The sequence below is a fragment of the Rattus norvegicus genome, chromosome 16 (genome assembly GCF_021556685.1).
Source record: "Rattus norvegicus strain SHRSP/BbbUtx chromosome 16, alternate assembly SHRSP_T2T, whole genome shotgun sequence".
NCBI lineage: Eukaryota > Metazoa > Chordata > Mammalia > Rodentia > Muridae > Rattus > Rattus norvegicus.
The window spans coordinates 27,044,293-27,061,260 of NC_141549.1; the positions used below are offsets into that span (position 1 = coordinate 27,044,293).

Here is a 16,968-nt window from a genome sequence, read left to right on the forward strand (position 1 = left end):
AATAGCCTACACTATGGATTAACCCCCTAATTGTTTACCCAATATCAAACGTTTGGCCCTGAAATCATGTATGTATGAGCAACACTGTACAGACTCAGCAGGTCATGTTTATATATTTAGAGTGACAATACACAAAGAGAAAAATAACAAGGAAAGGTGATGACCTCAAGACAGAGCAGAAGGTGAGAGGGTTGGAAGAAGGAAATGAAAAGGGAATATGATGTAAATATATTTTAATGAAAAAATTAAACTCTCTTAAAAAAACCAAACACCTCAAAACCACCACCACCACCACCACCACCACCACCACCACCACCACCACAACAACAACAACAACAACAAAACAACAACAAACCAGAAAAGAAATAGCAGCCAGTTAGAGGGTCAATTACCACAAAAGTGATGTAGGAAAGTTCCTCCGTTCTATGAACTGAATGACTGAAAGGAGCCATCTGTTTTCCATCCCTCATTTCTACTTTCTTTGGATCCTTTCTGCCTATGTAGTCATGAGGTCAGCTCCCTCTGCTGAGCTAATGGGAACACTCATTCTACCCTCTGTACAATGGAACAAATGTTACCCACTTTCAGAATCTCATATAAAAGTCAGAGCCTTGATCTACGTGCATTGGCTTCTCAAGAGTCTGTTAAAATCCCCAGCTGATGGTAGAAAGGCATTAACAGAGGAGTCATGGTGGCGAGAGACCTGACAGCGACTTCCAGCCTCTATCTGCCCTTCTGTGGAGCACCCGGAAGTGATCAGAACACAGAGCATACGTTTGAAGAATACAGTCTACATCACCCACTCTGACTCCTATAAGCTGCCTTAGGGACACTATGGCACTTGCCATAGGGCTGGGGGTGGGGCTCTTCATAACTTCTCTGAAGCACTAGACTAAAATTTGTCAAAGTTAACTGCAATTTACTGGCCACTCTCCTGGAACTTAGGAGCTTTGGCAGCTACTCTGGAATTTCACAATACTTAACACAGATGAATCCTGATGGTGAGCACCACAGTGAACTAACACTTCCCTGACACCCTAAGGCTCACACTGAACTAACACTTCCCAGACACCCTAAGGCATTCAGTCCTGCAATTCTGCCAAAGTTTGTCCTAGATGCTCGGTGTCAAATTTAATTTAAACTTTATGAAAACTGACAGCAATGCCATGTGGAATTTGGGACCATCAAGAGTCAGCAGGAAATGAATTTTTAGTGATATTTCAAGGACTCCTTCGGGTTATTTTCTGGGTTATTCAAGGATGCGAGAAGGTGCAGTTTTGTACATAAGTAAAATCTAGCTATAGAGTCACACCGAGGAAAAGTTGGCATTCCTGGAGAATTACAGATTTGAGATTTCCTTACAACTAGTAATTTGCTATCATGCTTACAGTGAAAAGATATAGTATATTAGCGTCAAAAGAATCTTGGTTTAGGGATGCAGCTCAGTTGATAAAGAATATTACTTAGAGAATACGAAGCCCCGGGTTCAGTCTCAGCATCATACAAAACCAGGTTCGAGCCGGGCACATCTGCAATCTCAGCTTCCCAGAGATCGAAGCAAGATAAGGAAGGAATTCAGAACCATTTCGAGCTACACGGCATGTTTGAGACTACTCTGTGCTACACAAGACCATACCGTAGCTTTTCTGTGCTCAAGGAGAATCTTAATAGTGAGGGGAAAATACCCAAAGTTTGTGTTAACTTTTATCTGTTTATCGTCAGCAGCCATCATTTATTAATGATTACAGATTACAGTCTGTAACCAATGCTTTAGTACATCTTTTAGTCAGCTTCACTGATCTGATCTTCCTTACTTATCAAGAGCATGCCAGCCCTCCATAAAGTGGGTTCTGTCTCTTCATTCTACCTCATGAGAGGCCAGAGGACCCCTTTCTCTAGACTTTACCAACCATCTAGATCTCACAAAGTCAGCTCCTCCATGCAGGTGAGGCTGTATTCGCCATGAGATTAAACAACAAATAAATGAACTGTTTAGGCAACTTCTTGTATGATTTCATTCCAGGATATTCCTGGAAGCCTGGTTGAAACTGCCAGCTGAACATGCCACCTTAGTCATAAAAATCTTAGTTCTGTACTTGCACTCTGTGGCCTGTAGTAGGGCTCAGCTTTCTCAAACCTAAACTTCCTTGGAAGAATCTTTGTCCAGACCTCTGTAGTGAGGGTTTGGTTTCTTTAAAAATCCAGTGCTGTTATGCGAATATATTTTTGTTCTCATCCCAGGTGTGGGATACGGGATGCCTCAGTTTGTCCACCGTTGGCTGTGTTTGTCTTCTGCTCTAGGAGGGCCATGCCTTTTGCCAGCTGCAGATAGTTGAATTCTAGGGACTCTTGATAGGGGATAAATGCCAGGGCCTGGAGAGGGTGGTGGGGCATTTTGAGAAGGTTGCTGCTCCCCCTGTTGTTGAGGTTTGACAGGTGGTCACGAGCAAACAGATGAGAAGAAGTTGGAGGCAGCCTGACAAAGAAGATTGGACTTCCCCTAAGGAGCTCAATCCTCATCAGCAGGAAGTAGCCTATGGAGATCTTTGCCTCCTTTCCTTTCCCACCTTCTTTCTCTCTTACCTAGTGTTGGGGGGGAGGGCGGGGTGGATTGGAAGGGATTAGGATGGAATAAAAGTTGGAAGAGAGGTAGATGTATAAGAACCCAATAAAATAAATTAAAAAAATAACCCTGCAGATTGCTTTTGAGGTATTTTATTTAAATTCTGCAAAATTCCTTCACTTTGTTATAAGAGTTTCTGGCACAGAAGTAATCATTTTCTTATCTGGGACAACTTCCATGATCCCAGCTGAAAGGGGCCTTTAGTTTTACTTTTTTTTCTCCATCTTTATTAACTTGGGTATTTTTTTTTCTTTTTTCCTTTTTTTTTTTTTTTTTTTTTCGGAGCTGGGGACCGAACTCAGGGCCCTGTGCTTGCTAGGCAAGCGCTCTAACCACTGAGCTAAATCCCCAACCCAACTTGGGTATTTCTTATTTACATTTCAATTGTTATTCCCTTTCCCAGTTTCCTGGCCAACATCCCCCTAGCCCCTCCCCCTCCCCTTCTATATGGGTGCTCCCCTCCCCATCCTTCCCCTATTACCGCCCTCCCCCCAACAATCACGTTCACTGGGGGTTCAGTCTTGGCAGGACCAAGGTCTTCCCCTTCCATTTAGTTCTACTTTTAATTAAATCTGTTTTATTCTACTTATAATGAAGTCTGTTTTATTCTCCGAATCACCGATGCACTTTGCTATTTTCATAAAGCCCTTTGTTTTGGTCCATTTTGTGTTGATGTAACACAATGTCTGGTGAGGCGCAAACATCTTGATGCTAGTATCTGGTTCAGGCCTAGTTCTGTGCCACGGAGTGTGTGGTATACACACGTAATGGCACCGCTGTGACACTACATAGTGAAAACTCCTAGAGCGTGCAGAAGAAACTGCATTGTCAGGAGGCAGGCGAGAACAACCTGGGAAAGTTGAAGTCAATTAAAAATTAATTTATTTAAGTAGCTGGCAAACTACCAGGGCAGGCTTGATTAGGGTGTTCCAAACACGTGTCAGTGTAGTTTGCACAGGTTACCTCCCCACAATCTGCTGTAGTTCCTCCACCTATAGCAGGTCCCTTTCTCCCCTTAAATTGTCTATATTGATATCATATGTAGGTGAGATCATTCATTCACACATACACACTCACGCAAACACACACATACAAACACTCCCACAAACACTCCCACAAACACTCACACAAACACACATACAAACACTCACACAAACACACATACATATACTCCCACCACACACAGGCACGCACATACACAGACACACACACACACAGACACACACACACATGCGTGCATGTGTGTGCATGCTCCCCCCACACCTACACTGGCTTCCCCTACACCTAATTTTAAATCTAGATACATGACCAATCATGAGATATTTGTCCTTCATTGTCTGGCTTTTTTTTTTTTTTCAGTTAATGACCTTCATATCTATACATTTTCCTGTGAATGACATTATTTTGTTCTTCTTTATGGGTGAATGTAAAGACGTACACATACTTAAAATGAGGATAGAACTCAATACTGAAAGTGTATAGAATTGAAAAACAAGGGAGGCTGTACACACATCTCATAGAGTGGGCTTCAAGGCAAAGTTCGCTGTAGGAGATAGTGAAGACACAGCTTAGGAATCAGAGGAACAATCTATGAGGACTACTTAAAATTTAACAAAGGATGTTAGAGTTAAGTGGCCCTATAGTGCAAATGACTTAAAAGAAATCTATAGGACATTCCGCCTAATATCCGAGGAATAAACATTTCTCTCAGCAATTTATGAACTTCCTCTAAATTCACATTTCATAGTGTTTACAAAGTCTCAATAAAAACATGAAAATCGAAATAATTTCTTGTGCTCTACCAGGTAAAAATGGAATGAAACTTGAAATCAATAGCAGAATTCAGAAGCTATAAAAACTCATGGGGGGCTGGAGAGATGGCTCAGCAGTTAAGAGCACCCGACTGCTCTTCCAGAGGTCATGAGTTCAATTCCCAGCAACCACATGGTGGCTCAACCATCTGTAAAGAGATCAGATGCCCTCTTCTGATGTATCTGAAGACAGCTACAGTGTACTTATATATAATAAATAAATAAATCTAAAAAAAAAAAAAACACTCGTGGACATGGAACCATCTACCACAGAGTGACCAGATGAAACCATCTACCACAGAGTGACCCTCGATGAAACCAGGGAGGAAATTTAACAATTTCTAGAGCTAGTGAGACTCAAAGCTCACCTTCCCAGAACCTTGGAGTAAAATGGACTGTGTGCAGCTATGCGTGCTCACACGAACTCATTTCAACACAACCCATTCTTAGGGAGCTAACCCAGTCTCCCCACTTCCCAGAGGTAGGGTTGATGTCCCAGGCTCTCTGCCTTTGAGGTCCCATCACTTTTCCAATACTGTTCCATTAGAGAGCAATGCCATACCCAAGCTATAGCAGTCCTTATGTCTCCAAATTCTTTGAAGTCAAGTTTTCTTAATGGTTTGTACTACTGAGTGCAGTTGTTATTTCACTAATATCTGTTAATTATTCAAGATATGAGAAACATACGCCCTTTAATTTGTAATATATGGATGTAGGGAGAAAAGTTTTATTTTAGGAAATGCTACATTAGTAAGAATTCTAGTTGGACTGAAAGCAGAGATTTTTCTTGATGTTCTTGTCCAAATTATGGCTTAAATTTCCCCCATAACTTTTATTGTTGCCAGACCCTGTTTGGCACCTTAATAATTCATTGGCATGTGTATTGGCTGATAACTTGGATGTTTTACATTTGGTTATAAGTCATTAAACAAAATAAATGAAACTTTCAAATAGGAAAAGGCCACTATTACTCAATTTTAACTGTAAAGCACCTTGTAATAGTTTGTGAATCAGTACTATAAATCATCCACATATCCCATAAACCTAACAGTTCACCATTCAAATTTTATTCCCTGGGTCTTTGCAAAAGCCATTGCTTTTATTCATCAGTGTCAAGCAATGCTAAACTTTTCAAAATTTAATAATTATTATGATAAATTAGAAAAGTGCAGCAAAGCACACAGAAGAAAAGAAAAATCATAACTCAGTCATTTAGAAGTAAATATTTTTACCATCGTAGACTACCATTCAGTGTGTGGTGTGTGTGTGTGGGGGGGTGTGGTATTCGGGCATGTGTGAAGGCCAGAAGTTGATGTCTGGTATCTTTCACTTGTGGTCTTACGTTTTGGGTCAGAGTCTCTCACTAACCTTGGCTGGATGGCTAACAATCCCCACCGATAGACCCGCCTCTACCTCCCTGCTCTACAGTGATAGACTCCTGCCATCATGCCGGACATTTTACCCATGTTCTTGATATCCAGATTTGATCTTCATGCTTATGAAACAATCACTTCATCTGTAGAACCATTTTCCAAGGACCATTCCCTTGTTTTCTAAGACAGAGCTCTCACACCTCAAGCTGGCTTTGAAATCATGACAGAGCAGAGGATGACATTGAACTCTTGATGCACCTGAACTGGAAGAACAGGTGTGTACCACCTTGCCCTGCTGTCAAATATGAGACTTAAATTTACACTCAAATATTTTCTATTGACTTTAAAAAGGTAATTAAAAAACAAAAACATAGTATCTTAATGTCATATTCATAGATACATAAAACTTTCTCTAGAGTGCCTTTTAATTTTGTTTCTGATATTTTTTTAAAAATAACTTTATGGCTGAAAAATAATCCATAGATATAGCAGATCACAAAAGAGCTGGAAAGATAGCCCAGTGGATAAGAGTACTGGCTGTATTTCCAGAGCACACAGGTTTGATTCCCAGCATCTACATGGTGGCTCAAAGCCATCTATAACTCTAGTCTCAGGGTATCTGATGTGCTCTTCTGGCTTTTATCTGTACTTAATGCACACAATGAATGGACAGACCATACACATAACATGAAAAATAAATGTATAAGAAATAAAAAGAAAAGAAAAATAATCAATGATCCTGTTAGAGAACCAGATGTGCTGAGTGTGGATCGTCACTTATTCCTGTTTCCAGAGATCTGATATCCCAGTCTCATCACCAGTTCATCAAAACACCTGCTTTAGCCTTCCCTCACCTCATCTTTGATAGCTCCCACAGCTAAGCCCCCTCCCTCCACTCATTGTTTTATCCTGGCCCCAATTACAACAGATACTCCCTAGCCACATCTGCCAGGGAACCAGCTAGATCAACTGTAGATCTTCATTTCTCCCTCTGTTCTTCCAGATGAAATCTCCCATCTCATCCTCTATAGTAGATCCTGAGGTGACCGCTCCTCACAGTCTAACCTCATTCTACAAATGCTAAATAGGCAGATTCTGTAGAACATGCTACTTTCCTCCACCCTGTGAGCCCTTTCAGATTCATAAGTGCCAGCTCCAAATACCCAGGAACATATTTTACCTGGAACGCCAGTGGCCAAACCTATCTAGTCTACAGAAAAATTTCTCCCAGGCAACACACAGCCATGACAGTCCTTTAAAAACCAGAGGGTGTAGGAACATAAATGAAGGACCAAAACACATACCTCCGAAAGACTAAATCAAATATAAGTATGTAAGTAAGTAGGAAGGGCAAGGGCAGAGGTGCTGCAGACTCTAAAAAATCATAGATGCCATCCCAGATCACTATATCCAACAAAAAATTTAATCGCCATAGAGGGAGAAAATAAGATATTACATAATAAAACCCAATTTAAGCAATATTTATCTACAAATCCAGCACTACAGAAGGAGCTAGAAGAAAGGAGGTCAACTACACCCATGAAAACCCAGGGAATAAATAATCTCAGACCAGCAAAAATCAAAATAAGGGAAGCACAGACATGCACACACACCATCACTTCCAACAACAACAAAATAACAGGAATCAACAAGCATTGGCCGTTGATTTCTCTCAATATCAGTGATCTCAGTTCTCCAATAAAAAGACACAGACTAACAGGATGGATGCAAAACCAGAATCTGGCCTTCTGCTGCCTCCAAGAAACACATTTCAACATGAAGGATAGACATTACCTGAGGGTAAAAGCTTGGTAAAAGATATTTCAAGCAAATGGACCTAAAAAGCAAGCTGGCATAACCATTTTACTATTTAACAAAATAGACTTCAAAACTAATCAAATGAGATAGAGAAGGACATTACGTACTCATTAAAGGAAAAGTTCACCGAGATGGAAATTTAATTCCCAAACAGTATTCACTTAGGTTTGTGAAATAAACACTACTACAGCTTAAATCACATATTGACCCTCGAACACTGATAGTGGGAGACTTAACTACCTACCTTTCACCAATAGACAGGTCATTCAGACAAAAAAAATAACCAGAGAGATGCTGGAGCTAACAGATATTATAAACCAAATGGATCCAACAGACTTTTACAGAACATTTCACCCAAATACAAAAAACTATACCTTTTACTTTGCACTTCATGGAACTTTCTCCAAAATTGACCACATACTCAGACACAAAGCAGGCCTCAACAGATACAAGAAAATGAAATAACTCCATGAATCCTATCAACCCACCATAAATTAAAGTTGGGTATCAACAACATCTGAAACAACAGAAAGCTTACAGATTCATGGAAACTCACTATTGAATGAAAATGGGTCAGAAAGAAATGAAAGACTTTGTAAAATCCAATAAAAATAAATACACAACATACCCACTTATGGGATACAATGAAAGCAGTGCTAAGAGGAAAGTTCATAGTACTAAGTGCCTATATAAAACAAACAAACAAACAACAACAAAAACCGTGGAGTGATAGCATACTAGCACCATAAAAGTACACCTGAAAGATCTAGAAGCAAAAGAATTAATCATACACAGGGGAGGAGATTCCAGAAAATAATTAGACTGAGGGCTGAAATCAATAAAATAGAAACAAAGAGAACAAAGAATCAATGAAAGAAAGAGTTGGTTCTTTGAGAAAGTAAAAAAGGGGGGGGGGAACAAAACTTTGTTCAAACTAAGTAAAAGAGAGAATATTCAAATTAACAAAATCAGAATGAAAATCAGGAAAGAAATAACATCAGACACTGAGGAAATCCAGAGAATCATAAGGGCATACTTTAAAAAACCTGTACTCTATCAAATTGGAAAATCTAAAAGAAGTGGGTAATTTTCTCAGTAGACACCACTTACCAAAGTGAAATGAAGATCAGATAAACAACTTAAATAGATCTATAACCCCTAGTGAAATAGAAGCAGTCATTAAAAGTCCAGGGCCATATGGGTTTAGCACAGAATTCTACCAGACTTTCCAAGAAGAGTTAATGCCAATACTCCTAAAATTATCTAGATATTAGCTGTTAAATAATTATACTACAGCCTGTAGACCCAGAGAAGTTAAGGTTAGGTGTAGATGAACTGGCTGAGGGTGGGGGCACATAGATTTTATTATATTTTATTTTTTAAAAAAGAAAATCACATAAAATAAAATTAAGTTTCTTGATTGGTTCTAGGGCCAGCATCCTTGTAATTACATTTTGAGTGAGGAGTCAAAACTGTTACCTTCTAAAAGCAGGTTCCTAGGCTAGAGAGACGGCTTGGCAATCCAGTGGGCCTTTTGGGCAAAACGAAATCTGGAGTTCTGATCCCATCTTCCTCACAACAAGTTGTAGATGTCTCCTGCAAATACCTGTAATCCCAGTTTTAAGGAGGGTCACCCAGGGAGACCTCTGGGGATGCCTGCATTTCACCCTAATTGGACAGAGTAGCCTCAGGTTCTGTTTTAGAGAACCAGGTAGAGAGTCATGAAAGAAGAAACCCAATACCCTCTTCTGGCACACACAAATCAATATGTAAACATTTAAAACATCTCCTTATAGGCCCTTCTCCATCCCTATCCCTTGCCCCATGTGTATTCCCTATCCTATTTTTAAGAACACCTTCCTTGTGTAAGGGTACAGAGTTAGTATCCAAGTGTGCACTCCTCCACATTGTATGATCTGTAAAAAGTTAATGTGTCATTCACTGTTATTTTGAGACTCAAGTATGTGTCACTTGACATAAAATCTAAATGTGTGAAGTGTGCAAGTTAGTGGTTTTGGGTACTTTTTATTGGATGAAATATCCAGTTCCAGAACATCTTCTTCACTGATGTGGTCCACTGCAATGATCAGCATCCACTTCCTGTTCCTGCCATGACAGCTGTTCCAGCCACCAATCTACCTTCTATGGATTTTCCTGTTCTCCATATTTTTAATACATTGGATCAAAATGTGGTTACGCGTCTGGCTTTTTGCCCCATGTGTAATTTTTGAAAGTTCATCTACGTCATGTAGCACATGCTTTTAGTATTTCTTTTCGCTCGTTATGACCAAATAATGATCTACCATATGTGGCTAATCACATTTTGTTTAGGCAGTCTCAATGGCTGGTCACTTGTGTTGCTTCTGCATCTGGACTCGTATAAATGATTTTATTACAAACATTCTGGGCAAGTGCTTACATGAGCATGTGTTTCTGTTCTCTTGGGTACATGTGTGAGAGCTGGCTTGCTGGATCCTAGAGTCACTCCCTGGTTAACTCTCTAATAAGCTGCCAAATGGCTTGCCCCAGCACCTGTACCTCATCACTAGCAGTGCACAGCTTCCTTGTCAACCCTCACTATTCTGGAGTGCTCTCCACCCCATTCCTTTCTTCTAACAATTTATGTATTAAGAAAACCAGGCTGTTTGACCTGTAGACTTTCCCCACACTTGGATTTTGCACAATGAATGTTAAAACATAAACTCACTCATAAGTGGCTGTGTTCAGAAAAGAGTTAGGTCATTTGCCAAGCAGAATAGGGGATGGAACACAGGTGGTACATGACTGTAACTGTGGCACTGGGGAGGCTAAGACAGGAGGATTTCTGAAAGTTCAAGACGAGCCTGCGCTCCACAGTGACACCCTGTCTCAAGGAGAAAAGGGGGTGGGAGAACGAGAGGACGTCAGTCCAGGGAGGTGATTTAGTGGGTAAAGGTGCTCGCTGCCAAGCCTTGTGGCATGAATTCAAGTTTCTCAGGGTCCATGCGGCAGAAGGAGAGAATGACTAACTCCTACAAATCATGATGGTACTCATGAGCACATGCCCCCATGCACACAGTAGATATATAGGTGTGCTTTTAAAGACAAAGAGGTACATCATTTCTTCTTTTCTAGTGATTGTGCTTGTTGCCATTTTGGTTTCCAACACTGCCTCATTTCTAACACCAGCTGGTCTGTCGCTTGCAAAGTAACTTCCTTAGTGGTTGTTGGGTGCTTCTAGGTGTCTGTCCTCTTATTCGTGAATGAGATAAAGGCCACATAGGTATCAGAATATCTAGGAAACTTTATTCAAGCAAAGCTATAGTAAAGATTCAAAAGCACACTACAAGAGAGCAGCAGGCCAGGAGAGGACAAAAAATTCGAGGAACCAATTATCATTTTGGGCTTTATTTTATGGGGTTCAAGAGACGAGGAATTTGGTTACGATGGACTGAAATTTAGATGATTCTCTACTTTAGTTTGCAGGCTTTGATTATGAAAGCCTTTGTTTGCAAGTGTACTAGCTGGTTTTCTGTGTCAACCTGACACAAGACAGAGTCATCAGAGAGGAAGGACCCTCAGTAGAGGAAATGCCTTCATGAGGTCCAACTGTAAGGCATTTTCTCAATTAGTGATCAACAGGGGAGGGCCCAGCCCATTGTGAGTGGTGCCACTCCTGGACTGGTGATCCTGGGTTCCATATGGCTGAGCATGATGGGAGAACAAGCCAGTACTCAGCACCCCTCCACGGTCTCTGCATCAGATCCTGCCTCAAGCATCCCGTGTTTTTGAGTTCCTGTCCTGACTTCCTTCAATTATGAACAGCAATGTGGATGTGTAAGCTGAATGAACCCTTTCCTCCCCAGCTAGCTTTTGGTCATGGTGTTTCATTGAGCAATAAAATCCCTAACATAGGCATCAAGTATATTCTTTCCCATAATGCACATAACCACTTACTCATAGGAATAAATCAGTAAATCAAGCTTCTCCCCAAAAGTTCACTTTGAGGACAGTTTGCCTTTTCAGGGAGTGTACTTCCAACTAGTTTAGACAGGACTGATCATTGCCTATAGATCCCAAATTGTCTTCCAGGACATAGATGTACATGTACACATACACACGCCCATGCACATGCACACACACACATACTTATATGCCAACTAGAGCCCCAGAGGGCTGAACTATTCCTTATGCTTGCCTGTGTCAGCCTCAGATCTGCAGTGGTCCTCCTGCCTTTTTCTTCTCCAGTGTGTTGAATTACAGGAGTATACCACCGTGCCAGGCTCTGACGGTCTTCTATGGTGTGACGTGATTGCAGACATCAGCAGCAGGTGTTTCCTGTCCTGATGTTTTAGTCCGCTGGGTGTTATAAAATGACGTTACTCTAAGTCTAGCACCTGTTTTCGGTAGTTGGTTCAAATAGTTTGCTAACTATGATTTTGGTTTAGGCTAGGATACATTTACGCCTGAAAGGATGAGTAGATAGATGCTCAATCCTTTTCTGTCAGTTTTCCAAGACGCTTAACTGCTATCTTGTCTCCTTCTAAATCTTATTACTATCATCAGATCCTTTACAATACTATTTTTTAGTGTTATGAAGTTTTGGGCAAATCACTTGGTGGATTTCAACCCATTGAAATTAGAAACCTTAGTGCGTATTACCTCATCTTTGGCAGGTGGAACCTTCCAGTTGGCTGCAGCGATGTTCTCTTAGGACCTGAGGAGTATTTTACATCATCTTTTCTTGTCTAGTATAACAAAGCCTGCTGGTTATATCTTCTTCATCTTCTCTTTTACACCTTTCAGCCCTTAAGGGCCCTCTGTTGTTCATTCATTTTGACTGCCTTCCAGTGTGGAGCTCTTGCTCCAAAGGTGTCCCCTGAGCTGTCTCACCTGTTTCATGGAAAATTTTAATTCTGACACTTATTAATGTTTAATGTTATAATCTTACGCTTTTTATTATACTTCTGTATATACATTCTAAACTCAGATAAGTAATCGCTCATATAATTTTTAATGGTTTATTTGACATTATCTTTCTGTAGGTTAAAAAATAAGAGTCCGTAAGATAGATGCTGACACTCATAGCCAACTGAGTTTGGGCTCCCCAATAGAAGAGGTAAGGAAGGACTGAAGGAGCTGAAGGAGTTTGCAACCCCATAGAAAGAACAACAGTATCAACCAACCAGACTCCCCAGAGTTCCCAGGGACTAAACCACCAACCAAAGAGTACACAGGGAGGGTCTATGCCTCCCAGTGGTTATGTAGCAGAGGATTGCCTTATTTGGCATCAATTGGAGGGGAAGCATTTAGTCCTGTAGAGGCTTGTTGCCCCAGCGAAGGAGAATGTTAGAGGGGTGAGGCAGAAGTGGGTGGGTGGATGGGAGAGTACCCTCTTAGAGGCAAAGGGGAGGGGGAATGGGATGGTGGGTTTGTGGAGGAGAAACCGTGTAGGAGGACAACATTTGAAATGTAAATCAATCAATCAATCAAGAAAGAAAGAATAATAAAAGGTACATATAAGATAAATGAAATTAAGTAAATGACATGTAATTTATTTGGAACACCAACATAGTTTATAAATTTATCCTGATAAAAAGAAAAATAGCAACTTAAAAAAATAAGTCAGACAATACTCCAAAGACTATGAGTTCAGGAGTAACCTGGGCCTATAGAATAAGACCTCATCTTAATTGTTAAAAAAGAAAGAAAGAAAACAAGAGAAAAAAACACAAAAGAATGTATTTGTAATTTATTTTAGAATTTAGTGAAATTTTAGTGTTTTGAATTTATTTTTCCAAATAGCTATTTCTAAAACCTTTCCTCCAATCACATCAGAACACATTTACAAGGCTTCATTTATCACGAAGTGTATTAGTCATCCTTCTGTTGCTGTGTTAAACACCCTGACCAAAAGACAACTTTAAAAATAGAGTTCCTTTTGGCTTAAGGTTCCAGAGAGATGGATCTATCCTGGCATGGTAGCATGGATCTGTTCTGGTGGGGAGACATGACGGCATGGATCTATCCTGGTTGGGGGACATGGCGGCATGGTGGTATGGATCTATACTGGAAGGGGGCCAAATGCAGGCTTGGCAGCAGGAGCAGGAAGTTGAGAGGTCCTTACCTTCAACATCTTTAATTTAAAGTTGAAGCACAGGGCAAACGGAGAGTAGGGAAAGACTTTAAACTCTTAAAGCCCACCCTCCCAGTGACATACTTCCTCCAGCAGGGTTGAACTTCCTGTTAAAATGTCTGAGCCAATTGGATCAAATGTTTCAGTGCCTGAGCCAATGGGAGACATTTTCACTCAAACCATCCAATGAAGTGATTTTTCACTTTCTCCCTCCTAAACAATGTAATTTTCAGTATCTATTAAATTAAGAATCATCCTTTATTTATCGTTTTTGACACTTTCTTAATAATTCCTTTCCTCTTGTTCTTAATATTTACACAAATTTCATTAGTCCCATGGGTATTTTGACCAGAAAGTTGACAAGAAGTTTTATTTTTAAGATATTGGAGTTTTTCCATTCAAAGAAAGAGCGTGTATTGTTTGTTTTTGTTTGTTTGTTTGTTTGTTTGTTTGTTTGTTTTAATCTGGTGGTCTCTTGTATTCCAAGTAAAATTGTCTATAAATTTTCCTATTAATCATTCAAGTCTCTTCCTGAGAAATATATGTACTTATCTTCATCTTAAATGGCGGGGCTGATTCTGAAAGACATCCTGCTGACTCCCAAACAAGGTTAGATTGCTCTCCACAGGAAACCTATGGAAGCAGGAAGTCAACCAGGGGTGACCATGTGTGTTGTGAGCTGTCAAATTCCGGGAACACAGAGGGCAGGAGTTACCAGCTTGGCCACCGGTGCATTTGCACCAGGCCTCTCTTCCTCAGGGTGCTTAATCAGATACTAATTAGAGCTGGGCTTGCTTGATGACTTGTACCTGTAATCCTAGCGTTAGCGAGGCAGAAGCAGGAAGGCTACCGTATGTCAGAGGCAACCTGAGCTACAGAGTGAGAAAATGTCTCAAGCAACGACAGCGACAAAAGATGGTGGCAGGGGCAGTGGGGCTTGGGGAGATGTCACTAGAAACTTTACTTTTGAATATCAAACCAATATAATTGAACTTGGGTTTTACTTTTCCTGTATAGAAAGAAACTCAATATATTGGCTCTTATTCCCCAGCCTCTCATCTCCCCCCTCCCCCAACTTATTTCTTTCATAAGGTCATAGTAACTCAAAAGCTTCTCAAGTCTTTAGATCTCAGGTATGTACCACCGAACCTGGCCTCAGAGTTTTTTCATTGAACTGAAGGGGAGAAAAAAAACAAGAAAGAAAGAAAAAGGAAGAAAAAAAAGAGCCAAGTGACTCTCTTTCAACAAAAGCAAACAAACGAAAACGTTTTGAAGCCAGGCTACTTAAGAAGATAGTTGCTTATTTTATCTGATAGCTGTCTGAAGCTAAGGACCTTATTGTTTCAATAGCTGATACTGATACTTGCCCCTGGTTTATGTGTTCATGAAAAAAGGGCAGAAGCAAAACCTCCAGACTCCTTCACACTCTCAAGGTTTACTTTGCTAAAAGTTACATTTCTAGTAGTAGCAGGTCTCCTGGCTTGGAACTGGTCAATCATCTGATCTAACCAAACCCATGCACTTCCACTTCCTGTGTATGGTAGAAGTATGCAATTTGCTGCAATCAATTGTTTCAGAAAGGCGATACATTTGTAAATGTTTATGAAATGTAATGTTCCACTAAAGCCTTGTAATATCTTGAAAATCCTCAACAAAAATTTTCTTCACCCCCCCCCCCCATTTTTTTCTTGTATTCACAGTTAGTTTTTCACTTATAAAATTATTTGTTTATTTTCATATGTATGTGGAGGCCAGAGGCTGATTTTTCTCAGGTGGAGACCTTGGTTTTTGAGAGATGCTATTTTGCTGAAATAGTACTACCACTGCACCTGCATTTTTTTTTCCACTGGTGCTGGGTATTGCATTCAGGTCCTCATGCTGTCCTATGTCCTAGTTAGCTATTATGGTTAACTTGATACAACCTAAAGATACGTGCAAAGAGGGACCCTCAACCGAAGAATTGCCTTGATCAGGTTGGCCTGTGGGCATGTCTGTGGCAAATTTACCTTGGTTGATAATTGGTACAGGAGGGTGCAGCCCACTGTGGGCAGTGCCATCCACTAGGCAGGTGGTCCTGGACTGTATAAGAAAGGTAACTGAATCCAGGACAGGCAGCTATGGGTTTCTGCTTCAGTTCCTGCCCTGATGTCTCTCAATTCTGACTGTGACCTGGAAATGTAAGTTGAAATAGCACCCCCTTCCCTTTGCTGCTTTTGTCAGAGTATTTTATCACAGCAGCAGAAAACAGCCAACACTTTGCTTACTGACTGCAGCGAGAACTTTGGCTTCTTTAAAAAACACAGAAATATAAGATTATAAGAATGTTTTCACTTTAATCCTAGCTGTGGGATATGGAGCTGCTTCAGACTGTCAATAGTAGTTGACTATGATTTACCTTATTCCCTAGCAGGGACATGATTTTGCTAGCTGCAGACAGTTTCTGTGACTGTGGGAGTTTGGGGGACTCTTTAGAGGGTATATAAGTGCTAGCGCCATGAAGGGTTGAGTTGTTGGTTGGTGGCTGGTTGGTGGCTGGTTGGTGGCTGGTTGTGGTGCTCAGGAATCATGAGCAAAGAAGTAACAACAGCAAGAAAAAAATAATTCAGGTATCCTGACGGTGAAGACCAAACTTACCCCAAGGAACTCAACACCCCTAATCAGCAGGAAGTAGTCCAACAGTAACATCCCCTTTCCCCTCTACCTTTAATTTTTTCTTCTATCTAGTGTTATGTGGTTAAAAGGGTGGAAGAAAGAGAGGTAGGGAAAGGTAGAAGAAAATTCACAAAGCAGCCAAAGTCCACCTACAACTGATCAGGTTCCCATCTTACATGTGGCTGTCGCAAACAGAGTCCATGTGAAAGAATTTATTCCATGAAATCAGGCTTTTCCCTTTTTGTAGCTTTTATCGGAGAAGTTTTATTTCTTTGTGTTAGTGGTTTTGGCACTAGGGACTCCTTCCCCACTCATGCTGGCTCGTGACTAAGCCACCTTAGATTGCAGCTTTGGAGATGAGGGCCTGTTGCAGGGTCTTTCGTGTGACTGTGTTAAGGGAACCAGGTTTGTAACGTAGCACTCTCTGGTGATAGGTTCATATTTTTCCAGTTCTTTTGTCTGGGATTCTATCTTTTGTTATGGCCATTGGTGTTGTTTTAAGGGCTCATTTTCAGGGAGATTAATTATACCCTTGGCACATCTGCTCTCTCATTTTATGTTTTGTTCCCCCTCCTG

General features: G+C 40.6%; 1 protein-coding gene across 1 annotated transcript in view; it reads right to left on the reverse strand.

Annotated features, from left to right (window-relative positions):
• Positions 1-13,808, reverse strand: part of Ints10 (integrator complex subunit 10) — a 53,999-nt gene extending 40,191 nt beyond the window's left edge. The window contains 2 exon segments of the mRNA NM_001428697.1: positions 12,267-12,497; positions 13,732-13,808. The gene's annotated coding sequence lies outside the window, so the exon portion shown is untranslated.
• Positions 13,809-16,968: the final 3,160 nt, after the last annotated feature.